Here is an 18,428-nt window from a genome sequence, read left to right on the forward strand (position 1 = left end):
CTCTCTCTCTCTCTCTCTCACACACACACACACACACACACACACATACACACACACACAAGGAGACGAAGAAGAAGAAGATGGAGATGGAGCAAGAGCACTCTTCAATTGCACAAATGAGTGAATGAGTGAATTTTAAGTTTAGTTGACTTTTATATGAGCTCGCCCCATTCACACTTGGGCGCCCATGATTAGCCAACTAATTCCTTGAATGTTTCAGTTAGAGTGCACCTCTCATCAGTGATCACTCATACCCTTTTCCTATTGGATCGACTAGCCCCGTACCTAACTCTACCAAATAAATAATACAGCGTCCGTCTTAGGTGATAGGAATGTGCGTGAGGGTTAACACACTATTTCCAAAAAATTGGTTTAAAAGACTCGAGACTGGACCAATTGCTAGAAGAGTTGGAGCTAAACCAAATAGACATGTTAGACCAGTTGATTTTTAAAAATGTGTCAGAAAATACAGTGGATCTCAGGATCCATATGACCACTTTGCTAGCTTCAAGCAAATGCTCAGAGTAGAACACATATTTGATTTTCACACTCAATTTGAGGGATTTGGAATGACATTAGAAGAAAAAGCATTGACATGGTTCCAAAAAATTCCACCAAGGTCGATCATGGATTTAAATACATTAGCTCAAGGATTTGCAGCTGCATGTTCTAAAACAGGGATCAAACATAATACGGTAGCTCAAATCTATATCTTCAAACAGAAACAAGGTGAGTATGAGGGATTGTGCAACTAGGATGAAGCAATACATTGCAAGATGTCAAGAATTAGAAATACCAGCAGAAGAAAGATTAGTGTCATTCTTTCTAGAGGGATTGCTAAACAAAGAACTTCATGCTATAATGTATAGCAAGAAGCATACAACCCTAGAAGAGTGTGTATCAGAGGCTATTTACTTGGGAGACAATTGTGATATTTTTCAATGCAGAAGATGTCCCTAAGGATACTAAGAGTGAGAAAATAGCATCCACAAAATCAACACAAGTGGGGATAGCTGTTGTAGCACCACTTACATCCATATAAGACATGCTCAAAAGGATGAACGAGATGATGAATCATATGTAGAAAGCTCCTATGAGAGTACCTGGTTAAGGGATACCTCAACAGGGACAACCAATTAGACTGCAAAAATGGTGTGCCATTCAAGGTAAATGGACAAACCATGAGACCACTGAGTGCTATTATCGACCAAAGTACGATGAAAATATTCAATATGTGCCTATGAGACCACAAGGACAACCCATGTATAGATATCAGCCTAATATGGCCCCAACACAAAGACCACAACTAGTGTTGGGTCAACAATCTCTATTCCCTTGACATAATGCAGTAACTGTAAAGTACGTGCATTCAGAAGGAGTCATGGATGAACAAGCACTAGTGCCTATTACACCTTATGTTGAGCTTAGTCCATCTACAATAATGGTAGAAGGAGAGTGGTATAATTCACACCCACCATCAATGAAAGAACCTATGACTTATGCTACACCAGATCTTACACTGATGTACTTTGTAGCTAATCAAGGTGTTAGACCTCCAATGGTAAGACCCATGATTAAGCCAAAGACTGGGAACTTCCATAGTTGTGGTGTGTAGATGATCATTGGAAAACAATTTCCCGAAAACTGATAAGAACATTAAGCCAATTGAATCTTTTTGTACACAATGTTGCAAAAAGGGTGGACACTTCCCTGAAGTCTGTCGAAAAAATCTGTTAAACAAAGAAAAAGTTGTGGTGAATGTAGTTCAAGCGATACCTAATAGCTCTTTAGGAGTTGAACCTATTGTTTCAATGAAGGTGATCACTAGAGCCCAAGCTAAGAAAAAGAAACATAACTCCTCTAATGAATCAAAGAATACTAAAAATTCCTCTCAAAAGACCAAGGAAATAACAAGTCAAATATATGAGACGAGAAGACAGAAACAAAAGGACAAAATTGAGAAAAAGCCAAAGAACTATTCCAAGAAAAAGTGAAAGAAACTGAGAATGAAATCAAGGAAACCACAATAAAATTTGGAGGATCAATTTTGGTAGACAAAATTTTTGAGCCAATCAATGTAGCCCTGGAAGCTTTCCAAGTGGGACTTAAAGCAGGTGAAAATATGGTAAACAAATGGAAAAACTATCCTTCTCTAGGTATGGAAGCAGCTAAGATAGAAGCTTATCAAAATTTGGTAAGAATTACTCAAGAAATGCTGGAAAAACAAAAACCCAAGCTTGAGAGTATAGAAAAACCGGAGGAGCTTGTGGTAGAAACCAATAAAGAGAAATACAAAGTGGTGGTAGAAACCTACCTTGAAACTAAAGAGCCAGAACTCATAGTGCCTGACAGTGAAGATGCTTTAAATGGAATTTTGTTTGTGGAGGAAGACTGGCCAGGACATTTATTAGAGAGATTAATGATGGGAGCATAACATTGAAATTAGCTCCTATAGAGGAAGTTTGGTTAGACAATTTACCTCTTGATATGGACATTGATATTCAATCCTTGTACGCGGATTGCAGCTTTGAGCATCCGGAATGTCTAAGCCATTGACTCTAAAAACACTGCCCTCTTACTTAGGAGACAACGAAGACGAGTCCATAGTGTGTAAAACCACTCAAGTAAAAAGAGAGGAACAAACCCTGGAGGTAGAGAACATCCATTCAATCATGTCAACACCCATCCAATGTACTCTTACCTTGGGAGAACTATTAAAAATTAGACCATATTTATGGAATGATTTATAGAAAACGCTAGAGAAGGTGGGGATAACAGGGCTAATTGCAAGAAATTTGGGTAAATTGAAACAAGAATTGGATAACAAGGAGATTAGATCCGTCCTTATGAACAAAATCCAAGAATACTACGAAGGGAAACAAGGCAACACAACTCTTTTGGTGAGATACAAGGATGTAGAAACCATGGCAATATTGGGCAGTGGGATAGGCATAGCCACAGCCACAAAAGCAATAGAGTTTCAAATGATATCCAAAGAAGTATATGATGTAGCAGCAAAGCCAGCAATAAAAGAAGCCAACAAAAGGTTAGGACTTCAAGAATTTTACGATCAAGAGCCATGTGGAGTAGACTTCCAAAGAGCTTATGAGCCACTTTCAATGATCAAAGAGGATGGATCTTCCCAGATCACAAATCAGCAAGGACAGAAGGTTGAAGTAGTCATCAACAAAGACATAGTGGTTGAAGCACTAAAATTACCCATTAAAGGTATGACAATAAAGGCCAGAGATAGGAAGACAACTGGTACATTCACAAAGGATACGGCTTTCACCACCTTCTACAACCTTATTCTAAAGGAGTCTTACCATATGGCGAGCAAACATTTTCGAGCAAGACATAAACCGAGCAACTTCTTCCCATACGTGATCTATAATAAATAGTTCAAAAGTTGAACAAAACCAAAAGAACACAAGTCTTTTGTTTCTGGTCCATGACTATAATTATGAAAGCTACAAAAAAAGTCCCCTCTTCTTTAGCTTATTATCATGCTATAGCAATCTCTCAAGCAAGGTTCTAGTCTTACTTACTCCCTTTCTTAGCAAATAATTAAAGAGGACGCAAAGGTAAAAAGGGTGGAACTATGCTCATGGATATATGAGCAAACCTCTTAACAAACACTATGTAGACTCTTTATTATCCAGAAAAGAATCACAACAAATTTAGGAGCAACGAATTGCAAATGTTGCTTATCCTAAAACCTGACAAACATTATTGTTTGAAATTTTAACAATAGGTGATTCTAACTTCTCCTTTTTAGAAATTTATCTTCCTACTCCTCTTAGCATTACTCCTCATAAATAGCTAGTGTTGGCCACAATTAGGGCGATCAATAAAGAAGTTTAATGTTGTGGGCAAGGGCATATATTTCTCTACTTTAGGTCTTCTTTTTTAGATGTGAGGGTATTGAGTCATAATCATGTACTCAATGTAAAACTTACTTGACATTTTGGAAGATTGGGCTATTAATATGAACTATGGTATCTTAGTCCTCTGATTTATAGCAAAGAGAGAAATCAATTTCTTCCATGAGATCTCAATTCCTTGGACATGTAGTACCTAACGATAGCTGGTTTTCATTAAAGGACTCTCTACTTTTTGGCCATGACTAAATAGGGGTGAAATTTTATTTTAGATTTATTTTTTAAAAACCAATGAGTACATATACTCTCCTAAAGTATACCTTGAACTAGTTCAATAGATTTCCGTTGACTCATATCATCATCATCCCCCCCCCCCCCCCCACCCCAAAAAAAAAAAAAACCAAAAAACAAAACCAAAACAAGAATTACATACCAAATGATAGAAATTTATAAATATCATTTTTAATGCCTTGCAGTACTTAAAGCCATGAAACATCACTGCTACCCTCTTGACATAGTTTATATTGTAGTTATTTAAGTATAACAAAAGTAATTAAAGCCATGAAACATCACTGCTACCCTCTTGACATAGTTTATATTGTAGTTATCCAAGTATAACAAAAAGAATAAACTGCAGTACCTAGTGATGAGCCCTAATTTTGAATAAAAATTGAAATACATAAAAGAATTTTTTTTGTCATTGATCTCATATATTTGAGTCTATCCTTGATTTTAACCACTTTGAGAGTGTGATGTATATCATGAGGTTTTGGCCATATAATCGCCTCCAATCCCCCTCCCATCAAGCCACTAGACGAACATAAAAGTGGCCTCTTTCATCATATGATGGTTATACTTGCTCGATTCTACCTTTAATCAAGCACTTGAAAGTAACCTCATCGTGGCCGGTTGTTATTGCTGCAAATTGAGATGGAACATGTCAAGCCCCCCTTCACATTAGAGTTTGCAAAAAGTTGCGGTTTACTATATTTTTAACTAGCTAATTTCAAAATCCCGGCTAGAATATTTTGACCTGATCGTCTAGAAGAAAACTGACAAGTTTTAGTGTGAAATACTGACAAATACTTCAAATTTTCACCTAGTGTGCTCTTGTTTTCTTTGGTCAAATGTTTTTGGCAAGCCCTGTCCCACATGATGGGCTCTCTCTAAATATCTGACTCTCAAGGATGTGGCACCTTTGAGAGTCGTCCAAGTGGCGATTGTTTGACCTGTTGGGCCGGTGTAGCCGGTCACAGTTCAACCCTTAGCTTTTTTGCAAGCCTCCTGGTTTGCACAAACGACCACATGCTCAATAAAAAAAAGTGATTTAAACACAATGGACCATTCACCCACGGGTTTTAACTCGGGCGCCCGTGAAGAGAGGCCATTGCACAACCACTAGCATAACTTCGTTGCTCAATCCCCAGCCCGTGTTCAAATTGATATAATGTTTTAACGGGGGGGGGGGTTGTTTAAACCCTTCTTAAAAATAACTGGTTGCCGGTGGACAGGACTCCCTGCCACTCGACACAGAGTACGATATGTAGGACGAGCCCACATGATGACAGGCTCTAGCCATCCATGCCGGCGTGGATGGCTACATGCTGTGATGTGGGGGAGAGCAGATGCAAGATTTGTTGTTGTAGAAGTTGGTCATCGATGGTAGTGTTTGGTGCAGAATTGGAATGACAACGGATGGGAGTCGCTTCGCGATAGGCAACATGTCAGTGCCTATTTGGACAAAACTTGGAGCTGATGCGTGGACCTTTTTTGACCTAGGGTCCTAGTATGCACTTTTTTTGTTGTCAAGAAAATGTTTTTGGCATGACCTGCCCACATGGCGACTGCCTATAGCCATCCACGCCGGTGTGGATGGCTACAGACAGTGTCATGGGGGAGATACGAGACAAGAGTTGTTGTTGTAGAAGCTGGTCGTCAATGTTATAGTTCGGTGCAGAGCCAAAATGATAGCGGATGAAGGTCGCTTTGCGGCACACAGTAGCTGAGGCGTGGACCTCATACTATTAAGTGGGTAAAAATTGTCGTTATTAATAGGTCATCTCCTATAGTTCTCGCTATTTGTTCACTTGTCATGAAAGATGCTATCAATAGCTCACATGCAGCCCGTTAGTTTGGCAATGCAATCCCTTGTTCAAAAGACTGCCACAATTGGCTGTGTGCGTACTATTTGTCTCTCTTTCAAGACTGGTTGTAATGGTGGTCTTGAATAGTTTTGGATGACGTACTGCAGTGGAAGTATTAATTTTCTATAAGGAGCCAACGCGCTTGTGAGTAGTGCATGGGTTGTTGGAACTCCTCAAATAGTACATGCAATAATCATGTCAAGGTTATTGCTTGGACTGAGGCTTCTCAGATCGGCAAGGCATGCAGTGTGCACCAAAAGCTAGCATATGCTACATGAATTGACTCCTAGCTCCCACTTTAATAAAGGAGGGAATGTGCCAATATTATTATTTTTAATAAGAGTTTGAAAGCTGAAACCTGCATGTAGCCATCCGCGCCGGGAGGGTTTTGGTAGAGGTCCCACATAGATATTCCAGCCAAACACGAAGGTTGATGCGCTCTGTTTACAATTTTACATACATGCATGATCGTTTATTATGAGAAGATTGTGACCAGCTACGGGTTTTCGTTATCAGGTGCTAGTCTATCTATGCGTTTTCATAAAGGATAATTTTCAATGTATTGAAGAAATATAAGTTATTTCCTCACATGCTTATACTATGTTTCTCAAAGTTTGGGTAGAATATTTACTTTCCGTTTATTTGTTGCTAACAGACATAACTGAACTTTTAACCTCCAACAATTGTAAGGTGGTTACCAAACACCGAAGGTGCACATGCATGAAGGAGGCTTGTAGGTAGTTTTTCAATATTCTTAAACTATTGGAGTATTATTTTCTTTTCCTTCTTGCCCTGATGACTTCAAAAATTATACGTTCACCACTCTAAAGTTATATGTGCAGAGACACTCTAAAGAGATCTAAAGGGAAAATAAGCAAAAGCAAAACAAAAATCATGTATCAATGTGCACTCGGCCTCGCCAATCTCTTTATATGGACATTAAAAGTCTTTTGAAAACTGGGGTCCTGTGTATTTTAACCGGCTGAAATCCTAAAATCTCGGTTAGATTTTGAGCTTATCTTTAAGAAAACCGAGAAATTTTCACAAGTTTTAGTGTAATTACCGGCAAAAGCTTCAAATTTTGACTTTAAAGCCGGAAGAATTTCAAGTTTGCCCTTTTTTTCTTCGATTAGAACAAAATGTTTTTTTCTAGCCTGGTAGTGGCAAACAATATCTCATTCTTAGTGAGACACTATTGTCCTTTATATTTCCATTGCATTTAATTTGGCATTCATGTACCGCTCAATTTAATTATATGGTTCTTTCACCATTGCAACATGGAAGAGTGTTACATAAACAGACTTATCTTTATGAAGGATACACGCCAAAGTTTGTCAAAGCTCCTCAATGATATTTGTTAAGAAGACCTAATTTTTGCCTTGGATAAATGAAACGATATGTTTTATCCTTTCATTTGCCAATGGAACATGGGTTGCTAAAGAGCATGGATAGCTACCAGCTATTGTGAGAATGTTTTGACTAGTGTAAGCATGAATGCAACATAAAAAACTTTCCTGGACAAACAAAATATGATAAAGAAACGGTTTCTTATGGCTTTTGTTTTAACAGAGGATGCACTTAGGTTAATAATCTCTATCTATCTTCACCCAAAACATAGTAAATTCATATGTTAATCTAAAATTTCACAAACTTCCATGAATATGGTTAAAATGCTTTAAGGCCTGCAATCATCATGTGTGGTTTATTCTATGTTTAGGGGCTTTATACATTCATAGATGTCGCTCGGGTTTGCATAAGCTCGAAAAAGTTCGCTCGGATTGTGGATTTCCTCATTCTAAAGCAAGTGGAGGATTCTTCCTGTCTCTATCACCAACACTTCCACTTCCTCGCAAAGAAACCATCAAGGTATACTACTCCATATCATGCAGTTGCAACCACCTTCATGTAGATATTGAAGTCAACCACAAGATAATCCATAAATCATGCTCAGTATGTGCTTACAATGCTCAAGAGCACAATGGAAGGAGGGAAGAGTAACATATTTGGGACCTCTAGAAGTTCTAACCCGAACTGTATACCATGCTATTGGGATGGCCGATAACTTGCCGCTAGCCCCAGATCAGAATCCATGGATAGTCACAGCTCAACCCTCTCCACGAGCCACTAGATCAAAGAAGAAATGGATCTATAACAAAGAGAGCTCTGACAATGAAGAAAAAAGGGGCAAGGAGAGAAGAAATGAAAAGAAAAGAAGTGGCCGCCGATCAGGAATAACCTCAACAAAAAATATCAAGGTTTGAAAGAGTCTTAGGAAAAAAGTCAATAAGCTGTAGGAGAGAACCCAAAATCATGGAGTCCAAGGGTCAAGGGTCTTAGAACCAAGAACCCTGAGAAGAAGATCCAAAGGACTTGCTCGAGAGGATGTATCCAAAAGCTGAAGCCCTAAAGATACAGGAGTCTTTAGAAGCGCAAAGAAAAGCAAGAGAAGAGTCGATTGCTTGACAAACATAGAAAATAGAAGCTGCAAAACTGACTGAACCACAACAAGAACATGGGGAGATTTCACCAAGACCACACTCACCCACTATCAAACAAGAAGATCAACCATTTCCTGGTCCAAGCCCTTCACCAACTGACAAATCTGATGAAGGCAAGGAAACAAAAGCAGATGAGGAAAAAAAGGAGGAAGCCAGTCAAGAACAACCCAAACAAAAAGACAAAGATGAGGTTGAACCTTCTACAAAACCTAAAGCAGAATCTAGTGGACCATCTAAAGAGCCTCAAGTAGAATCTAAAGAGTGGGAAACAACGTATGAAGTTATCATCCAAGTTAATAAATATGCAAAGCAGATGCAGATGATGATGAAGAAAATGAGAACATCAGCTCTTAACCGTAGTGCTAAAGCTCGAGAACTAGAACAAGTGATTGATGCTCTCCAATGCAAGCTTGAAGATAGGATGAATGTCATTGAAAATATTCAAGGCCAGATTGAAGAGCTCAAGAACGAAGAAAAACAACACCAAAGTGTCAAGAAAGAGCAACAAAAGGAGATGGAAGACTCGAGGGGTCTATGTGTAAAACTACCATATCATGTGCGTTCAAGACATGTTTGTAAAACCCCTTATCTGTGAATTTTGTTAAGAATATAATGTACCCTTTTCTTTTAAAATATGTAAGTTTTTTGTAAGTTTCAAGAACTTTAAATATTCTTCTGCTGAACTCACGTGATAGGTTACATTTTTATTAGGTGACCTCCCCGGGATGAAAGAATTAGGGGAGCTTCTCACAAAGCTATCAGATGCATGTAAAAGCAAGGACCAACATCTGACTGGAGTAACAAATGAACTTATGATCACTACTTAGTTAGTACAAAAGCTCCAAGTATAATTAAATGTAGTGAATGCCTCTTTGCAATACTCAAAGAAGATAATCAATGACCAAGAAGAATCTCTAAAGCAAAATAGGGAAAACCCAACAGTAACTTCATTCAAGGGGACATATGAAGTTACAAGACTTTGGAAAAGAGAAACAAAGACCTAGAACTTGAGTTGAAGCTGGAATAAGCACAAAGAAGGGACCTCGCCCTAATGCGGGTACAAAAAGAGAAGAGCAGTTGCTTAAAGAGATAGAGGACTTAAAAAGAGCCAATCAGTTACTGAGAGAAGGGAATGTGGAAGCTCTAGAGGAGGCATGTACATCTGATCAGCCAAATCTAGAGATACCATCAGTCTTTTTTGTAGAAATGGAAACACAGCCAACACAAGGACAGACAAGAGGTTTTGAATTCCAAGTACCAATCACCAAACAAAAACAAGTGCTAATGGTCCATCTCTCTAAAGCTACAAAAGATGCACTTAAAGAGCAGATTGTTCATGAAGTGGATGATGAATGGAAAGTGGATATGGACTGGGAGTTGAGGGTTCTTCACTCTATCAATGTAGCTTAGCTCACTCCCAAAAAAATCAATTCTCAATGGCATCAACAATCACTGCCTTACCCTTTGATAAAGGTGGAGCTATTACAAGTAAAAGAAAGACTCTACAAGGATATGCAAGAAGAGGGGTCGGATGCTATCCACCCCAAATGGAGAAAGAATTGGCTCAATAGAAACTCAAGGCATCTCAATTTTTTTACAAGAGCACTGGCATCAATACAGAAGGATCCAACATTCTGTCTTGTACCAAGGGTAAGGACATGGCAAGCACATAAAGCATTAAAGAAGAAAAGGCTGACTTGGCTCAACTACCCCAAATTTCCATCTCTAGAGCAAGCACCGGCAACTAAGGAATACATGTTGAAAACCGTAATGGGCGCCATGAACTTCTTCAAGAGCCTCCCTGACCTTTCATGTGCAATGCTATTTAATCGCCAGAATGCTGCATACATATATCCAAGTATTTCATGAGCCTAAACAAGCAGGAGACCAATGGATTTCCTTTTTATAAGGTAACAAAGGCTTGTGCTATGATTTGAGTGGGAAAGCTTCAGAAGAAGTCCTTTACGGCTTCTATGCCAAATGTATGTTCTTTCTCCACCCCAAATGGAGAAAGAATTGGCTCAATAGAAACTCAAGGTATCTCAATTTTTTTACAAGAGCACTGGCATCAATACAGAAGGATCCAACATTCTGTCTTGTACCAAGGGTAAGGACATGGCAAGCACATAAAGCATTAAAGAAGAAAAGGCTGACTTGGCTCAACTACCCCAAATTGCCATCTCTAGAGCAAGTACCGGCAACTAAGGAATACATGTTGAAAACCGTAATGGGCGCCATGAACTTCTTCAAGAGCCTCCCTGACCTTTCATGTGAAATTCTATTTAATCTACAGAATGCTGCTTATATATATCCAAGTATTTCATGAGCCTAAACAAGCAGGAGACCAATGGATTTCCTTTTTATAAGGTAACAAAGGCTTGTGCTATGATTTGAGTGGGAAAGCTTCAGAAGAAGTTCTTTACGGCTTCTATGCCAAATGTATGTTCTTGCCATCAAGCAATATGTTGGCATTTGAAGAAACTTTTTACACATGATTCTTCATATGGCGTACAAATATTTTTGGACCAATGATCAACAATCTAACAACAAGTGTCATCGGGTATTCAACCATCAAACAAAAAAATAAAGTTACTATTAAGTCTTTGCAAGTCCCTAAGAAAGAACGACGCATCAGATATCAAAAAGCGCTTCAAGAACTTAAGGACCACCTCGCTAGCCATCAACATGAAGACCATTTAAGTCCATGAAACTGTGTCAAGGAATGACACAATCAAGGAGGGGGTAATGCTAGCATCAAGCTAACCCATGTAACATTTTTTTGGAGCTTTATTGTAAAAACACTTATTCTTTTGATAAATCAGGAATATTGTAACTCCTATTGAACGAGTGGATATTGTAATTTATGAGTCGGAGCTATAAGCTTCCAGATTGTATCAATGTATCCTTAGCTAGAGCTCCTAGATGATTAGTTTTTGACCAAAGAAACCTTGGCTAGTTTATAAAAGCCAATTTTGTAATTTATTAAAGAGTTTTTGGATAAGAAATGCACAACGTGAGCTTACGACACTCACTTCTCTCCTTCTTGTGATTCCATCTCCCTTGTTGGTTGTCACACTGTAGTGTCGTCTGCTGCATTGCAACCACAGGTAAGAGATCTACGCATTGACGTACACATATCATGGTAAATCAGGTGGGCACCCCTAGTGCCTTAACACCTTGCATGTTTCCCAGATCTCACTACTGCGGAGTGGATTCATGAGAGAATGACCAAACTTAAAAGCGTGCGGAGAAGAAATCATCGACAAAGAATGGGAGGATGCATGAGGCTGCATACCAAAGGTAGAGTACTCATATACCTAAATCATATTTTATAGTTTTCTTGATTTTATCTTTGTAAAAATTGATAAAAGATATTCTCATATTTTTTAGTGCCTTTTCTTTAACTCTATGTGGTCAAAGGGTCGTCACTTTTGTACGCACCACATTGACGAGCGTAGAACCGCCATGGACTGTGGCATCATGGGCAACTTTGACACAGATGGTGATGAAGCCAAGTATTGTGGAACTATTGAAAGGATACTAAAGTTTAATTTTACAACCTTTCATACCTTCATTTTCGAGTGCAAGTGGTTTGCAAATGTGTCGATGGCATGAGAATGTCCTCTACATGGTGGACTCTAGTGTGCATCACACTCAGGGGGGTGCACTATGTAATCATGTTAATGTATAACATGAGTTCCAAAGGAGGGGTTTTAAAATGCAAAACTTTAAGGCAATTAAATAAAGATACATTAAAATAAGGGGCATTTATATTCAATTTTGAAAAAAAATCCTAAAGTAAGGGGTCATTTTATTCATTTAGACATGTTTAAAAAATATTTTTTTTAATATCCCACGAACGCACATTATATAGGAGGGTACTAAACAGTGAACTCCCAGAGGCATCACACAGGAGGTATGACAATTTAGTTTTTCCACGCAATTGTGAGTAGGTAAGTGACTACCTTTTTTATTCTTATTTTCTTGTAACATTAATTATACCAATGTTACTCACTTTGAGCTTCTCTTCTATAGGTCATCTATATCCTAGCAATCCACCAACCAAAACTTTGGTTTGTAATTCCCGTAACACCTCGGGGGATAACCATTTTTTCCACTAATGAAGTGGATACCATCTTTGACCCTCTTCCACCTCCTACTTTGGCCGAGGGGGAGACATAAGAGGGGGATATTGATGATTCAAGTTCAGTAGCAGCAAGTCTTAGCGGGGATGATTTTCATGATGATGATGATGATGATTAGATGGAGGATGAAAAATTTGAAGATGATGAAGCCAACGCATCCACAAACGACATCTTGAATGCTGGAAAGCATTGGGAATCATCCTCTACAAGAGTTTTTACAAGGCTTTAAATTACAAGAATAGAGAGAAACAAGTCAACCAGATCACAACCCATAATCATTTCTCACAGTCCCAAGGGAAAGAGCACTCTCGATGCCCATATCAACCTAGGAATAAAGCAGAGCGATGAAACAGAAGCTCTTCTTCAGGATTTTCTATGTCAATTTTCCTTAAGAGAGGAAGTATAGAAAGGAGGTAGGAAGAAGTACCTTGAGTAGGCCCTCCATCACCAAAGCTTGAATAAGTACTGTATTGAAGGAAGATGAAGGAAATACATTCTTGAGCGCTACACTGACACCATGATTGTGATAGCTACACCACCTAATATCCCAAATGCTTGCATTGCAAACACCGTAGCTATGAAAGTGTCTCTTATGTGCTTGTTTCCATAGACATAATTGTAGCCAAGAGAGGGTAGTTTTTCCCCATGCCAAAGCCAAGACAAAGTTTAAAGAAGCACAAGGTTGTCTTTATAGGCTTTGTAGTGCTACCAAATGAAAGGCCACATGCTATAGACCTGATCACCATGCACATCAAGGTCATGCCATATACTCTCTTTCAACCAAGTTTATCACCAAGCCGACCAAAGAACATTTTTCTTGCTAAAGTACCACAAAGTGCAACCCCCATTGACAACATCAGAGACATGGTCCAGTAAGATCCTTGGCCTTTTGGTAAGGGGATCATCGTAGTAAATTCTATCAAGACAATTTGTGACTCAGGGGATGCAAAAGAGATCATATGCATCTATAAAGAACCAACCCTATGTCTGCTATTATGATGGCTATAAAATGGTGCTATTGTGTCTCTGCCTTGATGAGCACAACACATATACTTATTTAATTAAATCAACTCACACATATTAACGTCTCACCTCAATCGATCAACGAGACTCTAAGGCCTCCCAATCTACAGGCTCTCCTACGGCAGCAAGATCATTCAATACTTCATAAATGCCTCTCCGATATCCATTTGTCTCCTTCTTCCGTGTCGGGGCTCGATGCATTGCAAGATTCTGCGTTTATACAAAAACCAAAGTATTTAAGAATACATGATTCATCGCATTTTAAAAAAAAACACCATAGCTAGGATTGGATTGAACACTCACAAACTCATAGCAAAAGGTGTCGAAGCCTCCGTTGCCAAGATGAGATGTGCCCCTGGTCATCTCTCGTACCTTCGCGGCCTGACACTCTGTCTGAACCGCGTGTCCGCTGTCTGCTCATCCTCCCTGATCTGCTGCCATGCCTCGTGTGATGGCAGATGCGTCGGACCCTCGAGTGTGAAGCCCGGAGGCGTGGTACCCATGCCTCTAGCTACCCAATACTGAGACGCATCTACCATCTGACTGGGTGTCATCCGTGTGATGAAGCCTATGAATACATCCACACTCATAGAAGCAGGATCTGGATACTATTCTGCCATACTAAAGTCCTGCACAAAGAAAGTAAAAGAAAGCGTAAGAACACCTTTGTTTAAATTAATAAAGAGCTTAATTTTAAATCAACGTCTTCACACAAACACTTACAGGCCTCCACTAGTGAGGCATCATCGATAAGATCTTGCACCGTATCATCGTCTATCTCTAACTACAGACATAACTCTGCCCCAACTTGTAATGTTCGTAACTCTGACCACTTCCTCGCAATGTTCGGGGAGAGCAAACGTGTCGCTCGCATCTATCCAAACCTTTGTAGAATCTATCTGCACAAGCTTGTTTCCATTTCTGTGTACCATTGCATTGCGACCAAAATTAATCACCTTGAACCACTTCGCATCCAACAAAAACATCTCAAACCGTGTGAAGCTGACTTTCAAGATATCTGACACCAAACCACAGTAATCCAGGTTGCTAGTGCTCTCATTCGTGTCTTTGGCACTGGCCCTGCTCTTTTGCATGAAACTAATCATTACCCCACTGTCAAACGTGTTTCTTCTGCTGTCAAAGTCTTGTGTTCTGAAATGCTTTCCATGCGACCACAGTGCCATGGATGTATGATAACTCCAGTCACATCCAATAGCCAGCTCTTCCTCTTCTAGAGATATGGGTTCTCCGATCTGCTGATCTGCTCTCACTGTCTTCTCCAACCATGCCATTGTAGGGAATTCAAGTAGAGGAGCGAGACAGGCTGGCAAGGGTAAGCCTCTAGTCATTCGGCTTCGCTTGAAATCGTGTCACTCCCTATTGCGTCTCTCTTTCTCTTCTTTCTACCTTTCAAGCCATTTTTGCATCGGCTCTGAATTTAGTATACAGAACTTCATGATCTTTTCTCGCATGGCGTGTTTCATTTTTCTTCGGCACCCCTTGCCCCTGCGGCTCCTCTCCCACCAATCTTGCATCCTCCTCATCGCTCCATAGTCGAGGCATTTTTGGGTCAGAAAAGGATAGAAACTCGGTCGTCAAGACAAGAGACTCTTGCACCAGCCATCCTTCTACCATGCTCCCCTCTGGATGCGCCTTTTGGCGAACAAAACCCTTAAGTGTTTTCATGAACCGCTCTAGAAAGAACATCCAATGGCTGTGGACTGTACCTGCCACTGCAACCTCATCTACTACATGGACGAGCAAGTGCATTTGGATAGTTAGGCAGCTCGTGGATAGATACTTCTCAATCATGCAAACTGCCTCAATGGAGTTAGCCCTTGCGACTGTAATGGATTCCTCTTGTATCTCCTTTGAAGAGATCCACCGCACTAGCTCTGAAATCTTGACATATATGCAAGACCACACTTCCTCCATTAAACACCCTTGGAAGAGTAAATTGCAAGAACTTATGACAGTCGTGTGATTTTAGTCCTGACAGTTGATCGTCACGAGTCATATCATAGATTCTGTACGATTTCTCTAGCAAACTCTCCGTACTTTTGCACATGCTCATTACATATCCTACGCTTGCGCAGGATTTGATACTTGCAGAGCATGCACGAGCATGCAATATTTTTCTCCATGTTAGTTGATGATGTTGCCATCTACAATGATTATGAATGTTGTGTTAATATATATAATCCTCACAATGTAAACTACCTCGCATTCTCTAGCCTTCCCCGATCTCCACACACCTCGGTCCAGAGGTGTACGGAGATCACGACCACCGGGTCAAAATCTCGTCTTTATTGGTCAAATCCTATATGGGTAGACACATACGTGCTCTCCCAAGTGTACATGACAATGCATGTAGCGGGCAAAACCCCTTTGCCTCTTTTAGTTCCATAGTTTCTTCTAGAGGGAGAGAGAGAGATAGAGAGAGTTTCTATCCTTTTCACACAATTGGTCAGCCAAGCTAACTCTTTCACGTAGACTTTCTCTATCTACTACTATCTCTCTCTCTCTCTCTCTCTCTCTCTCTCTCTCTCTCTCTCTCTCTCTCTCTCTCTCTCTCTCTCTCCGTAGCAACCCTAGCTCTCTTCTTCGTCAACCCCCCCCTAGGCGAGGGGCTACCATGTGGGGCGGTCCAGCTACAACTAGCGCTCACCTTCCCCAATCTCGTCACCCTGCCCAGCACCTGTCACGCTATGGGTTTCAGTAGCGCTGCCAAGCAACCTTGCTCCAATCTCTTCACGGTCTCCAACACTGTCGCGCCACCTTCCTCCAGTCTCTGCATCTGCTCACAGGCTCCCCCATACCCGCTCTCGCCACGGCTACGACCAGGCCTCGTCATGACCATCCCTCCTCTGTGTTTCCCATTTTCTTTTCCATTTTTTACACCCTCAAACTTACAGAGTCAACTACTAGACCTCTAAGAGGCCCTTCCCACCCCCATGGGTCTTCTAAACAATAGTCATAGCTACTCGGGCCTCCTCTTGTGGAAAGCTCACTTTTGCAGGGGTCGTAGCAACGCCCCCGACGTAGGACAGCATCGTCCGTCTTCAAAATGAAGTCGAAAAGCTTCACAAAGAGAATGAGGAGCTGAAGCAAAGATTTGCTGCCATCGACATGCGGCTTGCCGCAATGGAAAAATGCAAGAAAGAAGAGATGGAAGAGATGGAAGTCAAGCTCAATAAAACAAAGGCCAAAGTGGAGACCATACTCACAAAAGAGGTCAAAACTCAAGTGCACGAGGTAATCCTTTGCAAGGTAGAAGACCGTGTGGCATCCACGCTACGCGAGCGACAATGACAAGAGGACATCTCCCTCAACGTTCGCATCGGTGGGATCCCAAGTGGCTGGAAAGGGGAGGGGGATCTCACTCACGAGTGCTTTGCCCGTATCCAAGCAATAACCCACTTGGTACAATGAGATACAGCAACAATCACATCTCTTAAACATGAGCATTGCACCAACCATGCAATCCTCACTTTCAAGACCAAAGCGGATCAAATCAAACTCCTTGAGCAATCAAGGCTTCTCAAGGATACTAAAATTTGGTTTGCAGAAGATCTCACACACGCCCAGCTTAAACAAAAAAAGGCAGAACTCCAGAAGATACGAGAAGCACGCACAGCAGGGAAATGGACAGTCTATCGAGGAGGGAAAGCCATTATCCAGGAGTTTCGAACTCCCAAGCCGGCTCCCTCCTCACCTTCCTCTTCTTAGTTTTGTTCATTTTAGCTCTTCCTTTTGACACCTCTTTGGACCCTCAGTCCTTAACTGAAATGTATCGCATGATCCTCCCGTTTAGAAGAACACACTATTAATGTTTTGATTTGATCGGTCCCATGGGTCATATCTAACCTCCGCGGACGATAATTCTATCTCTCTCTCTCTCTCTCTCTCTCTCTCTCTCTCTCTCTCTCTCTCTCTCTCTCTCTCTCTCTCTCTCTCCTCACATCCGAACTTGCTTCTCTCACATTTTCAGCCATAACTTAGACCTACACACTTTCCTCTCCCAGCCAAAGTGTGGGCTCTCCATTGCGACTCTCATCACTACAATTTTGGAGCATCGAGAGTCACTCATCAGCCATACACATACTACATCACATGTAACTTTGGTCCCATAGGTCATATTTGACCTCCGAGGACGATAATAAAATCTATCTATCTATCTATCTATCTCCGTAGCTATCTCTAGTTAATTCTCTCTCTTTCTCTACCTCTATCTCTCTCTCTATATATATCACTCTCTATCTCTCTATTTCTCTCTCTCTCTCTCTCTCTCTCTCTCTCTCTCTCTCTCTCTCTCTCTTGATCTCACTCTCGCTATCTCTCTTTCTCTCTCTCTCTCTCTCTCGATCTCGCTCTCGCTATCTCTCTTTCTCTCTCTCTCTCTCTCTCTCTCTCTCTCTCTCTCTTCCTCTCTCTCTCTCTATATATCACTCTCTCTCTCTCTCTCTCTCCCTCTCTCTCTCTCTCTTCCTCTCTCTCTATATATATCACTCTCTCTCTCTCTTTCTCTCTCTCTATATATATATATCCTCTGTCTCTCTCTGTCTCTCTCTCTCTCTGAGCACGAAGCCCTCTACGCATTGATGTAAAGACAAAAAAATTTTGAGTAATGGAAGGCTTTGATGTAAGAGCATCTCAGAACTGAAAAAACTGTCAAAACTTTGCATTTTGTTGCCGACTTGAAGGCAATGTCGGGCAAAACTTGTAAGGGTTGAAAAT

The sequence above is a fragment of the Adiantum capillus-veneris genome, chromosome 20 (genome assembly GCF_014529385.1).
Source record: "Adiantum capillus-veneris isolate H3 chromosome 20, ASM1452938v2, whole genome shotgun sequence".
Taxonomy (NCBI): domain Eukaryota; kingdom Viridiplantae; phylum Streptophyta; class Polypodiopsida; order Polypodiales; family Pteridaceae; genus Adiantum; species Adiantum capillus-veneris.